Source organism: Haemaphysalis longicornis, unplaced genomic scaffold (genome assembly GCF_048455015.1).
Source record: "Haemaphysalis longicornis isolate Haplotype H1 unplaced genomic scaffold, Haemaphysalis longicornis Haplotype H1 scaffold_1, whole genome shotgun sequence".
Taxonomy (NCBI): Eukaryota; Metazoa; Arthropoda; class Arachnida; order Ixodida; family Ixodidae; genus Haemaphysalis; species Haemaphysalis longicornis.
This window is the reverse complement of record NW_027526203.1, coordinates 364912507-364915989: the sequence shown is the minus strand read 5'-3', so window position 1 is coordinate 364915989 and position 3483 is coordinate 364912507.

Below are 3483 nucleotides of genomic sequence, written 5' to 3'. Positions count from 1 at the left end.
CCGACAAGAGATGCTCTCAGCGTCGCATCTAATATTATGAATTTTCCCATTAATCCTCCCGAAAAATGAAAACTCAATCCAGTGTCTCTTTATAGGCGTTTTCAGGGGCTGCAGCGCCCTCCCGACTACTTTCGGTATAAACGCCTGGCTGATACTGAAACTAGTCAAGAGGGGGCGACACAGGCCATCTTGGCGTAAGGCCTCTGTAGGGGCCTTGTCTTGGCGGGATCTCCACTCCCCGGCAGCTTTCACGTTGAGTGTAACTGCTTTAATTTTTTTAAGTGCGAATGCACTTTATAAGCGACCCTGAATTCCGTTGACCGCCGTCCGTCCACATAGCAACAGCTGCGGGTGCGCGCGCTCCTCGTCTTCCTTGGCAACGGGGGGAGATGGCACATACCCACGTGGGAGATTGGCCAGGAATCTCCTCGTCTTCCATGGCAACGGGGGGAGCTGGGCGCGCGCTGCCTGGCCGCTGACATGGCACATACCCACGTGGGGGATTGGCCAGGAATCGGGCGTGAGAAGGGCTAATGCACCCGCTTAAAGGAGTACTGACACGAAATTTCAAAGCTGAGATCCGCTCTAGCAATCAAGTACAACGACAACACAAATAGGTGTCTGTGAATAAATGCATCTTTCTTTCTTTGTAGTTGTGTGTGTGTGTGTGTGATCTCTCTTTCGCGAACATTACCGAACCGCGCAAATTCAACTCCTGCATTCGCACTTTCACATTCTTCCCCTCGGGGAAATGCGGGGAAATTTTTTTGTTGAGAAATTTCGATGAATCAAGTTCACAGCCGTTCTCTTCAACTGTGTTCCTCCCGTAGATGCCCATGTATTGAGAGCTGACGGGAGTTCTATAATAATTACAACTTCACTGTGATCTGCAGGCAGGCACGTACCCAGGATTTTTTTTCGGGGGGGGAGGGGGGGGGGGGCAACCCAAGGTAACTTTTCTATGCAAATTGGAGAGGGCGAGGGAACCCGCCGTTACTAGTTAAACACGTTGAACGCCCAGCGTTTACTATAAATGCGCGTAAACCTGCATAGAGAAATTTAAGTGTATCTGCCCTTGTGATGCAGGCGAAAAGCGAAAACACTCGTATGTTCGAGATTTCTGCGCACGTTAAAGATCCCTACGCGAAGTTTGCAAAATTAAAAAAAGAACGGCAGTAATTAAAATATTTACGGGAATAAATACGCGTACTGCACAGTAACTATACATTTCCGGAACATCCCACACGTTATACGCAATCGAAGTCGGCCGAAACGAAAGTGCATGTAGGCACTCGAGAGTTCAGATCTCCGTGGCAAACTTCTTGCGCTTCCATATTTTTCTCCAAACAAAACCTGTGGCTACTAGTTATGAAGGAAGGAAACAAAATGCTAGGTAAATCGGAGATGTCATACGCCTAATTCAGTGTGTGATTACCCTAAACAGCCTCCGAGTTCGACGTTTAACCGTCTGCCATTCAAAGCACCAATGATTCAGGCTTGGGAAATTTCAGTATCGAGACGCACTGGACTGCAGTAAATGTAGATAAAAAACGGTGGCAAGCGCCAGCGCTTACCTCTGGCTGTTTTGTAAAGAACCTTGTTATATCCAGGGATGCGCCTTGTCGCTTCCTCGGCGTCGCTGCGTGGCTTGTCCTGTAAGGCGGGAATGAGCTTCTCCGCTGTCCTCTCGTTCGGCCCGTTGGTGAAGTAAACTCGTTGTTCTCTGCCGACACCTTGACGATACTCCGACATCGCGAGACTAAGCTATCATATGTACCCGGGGTTTTATAACCTCTCTAATACAAAGACACAGTTCGCAGTCCAATTTTCAAGCCGAAATTTCTCTCGGCCAAAAGTCTGGTTGGGGTCCGTCGAGATGTCCGGCCCGGGTTCATTTTCACCGATCGCCCGCTGCACCCCCGTCTCTCTCATGTTGACCATTGGCCACCTTGACTCCGTGCCCTTCCCCCCTGAAGCCCGGTAGCCCGGTGTTCTCGAGGTCTGTTCATAGGAATGCAGCTCGGGGTCCATAAATCCACCAGTAAAGTTTGGTTCGTTGTTGAGGTGGGTGGTGTCGTCGTGGAGGATGGTGAAAGACCCGATGATGAGACGAGGCAAGTAGATGAAGAAGAAAAAGTCTATTTACACTTATTTACAGGTGACGATCGTCACTTGTAAATAAGTGTAACTGAACATAAGTAAATGTGTAAATAAGTGTAAATGAACGAAGCATGAACATAAGCTAACACAAGACAATGAAAACTGGATTACAATTAAAAGGTGCCGCAGCGCACAAAAAGGGTATCGCGGCATGACCCCTGATGGGGGCCCGGGGGCCAAAACGGGTGCCGAACCGCCGCGCGGTTGGAGAAATTCGTGGGGCTCTGGCCCCCAGAAACTGCCACGAGAGCAAGTCTTGATGCGACCGCTCTTGGCCGCAGCTCCGGACAAGCTCTGCAGAATTGCGCATGCAGTCGCAAGCGAAGGAGCCTCCACACAGCAACACACGTACCAATTAGGATTTTGACCCCCGCTCCCCCCTGTCTGCCGCCCCAGAAAGTCGGGAGGAAACGAGCCTTCCCAAAAGCCGCGTAGAAGGTCGCCGGCAAGGCTATCTCAAAGGGCTGCCACTCCGCCGACGGCTTGGGGGACACGGCAAAGCGACGAGAAGGGAGGAGGGTCATCGCCCCGACGGGGTCCACCGGCGCTGGCATCACTACACCGCCGTTGTGCATAGCAGCCATTAACCACAATGGCTGTCAATCAACAGTGCCGCTGTCACTGCCTTTAGTTGTCCAAAGGAAAGCCGCCGGTGTCTCTTGCCGCCGTACAACTGTGATGCGCGCCTTCACTTTGTCACCCTGCCGTCGCCGGGCTTGGTAACGTTGTTGCGCTTCCTTTTTGAGCGATCCTTCTTGTCCATACGGGCGCGCCGACTGTGGAACAAGGCTCGTCGCTCGTCGCTCGTCGCCATCCGGTTCCAAGCCCTTCTGTCGCCTTGGCTTGTTCGGCGGACGCTGCACACGTGCGCGAGCCGGACGTTGGAAGGCATTGCGTAGAGAAACCCTACAGAGGGTTTCTCTACGGCAAGAAGACTTCTTAGCCTTCTTACCGACAAAAGCAAAAGCAGCATTTCCACGAAAACTAGTGAAAAACGCGCTGTGAGTGCGGCTCAGGGAAGGAATTCGTTGAGCCACAAACACCAGGCATGGGCGATAGTATCGGCCGACACCACGGCGCGCTAGGATGGAGGGATTTGTTGAATGTTTAAAGACAAAAAATTTCTTCCCCAAAACATATGCGACCCGAGCCGCTGAAACCGCCACCCTGGCGAAACAGGCGATAAGTGCTGCCGTCGAGAGAACGGAAGCACCGATTGCAGACGAACAGGGTAAAGGGGGTGCAGCGAATTGCAAGTGGCCGGCCGGCAGCAGAGCACGAAGCCAGTGTATACAGCGGTACTGGCTTCCGCGTAAACGGAGC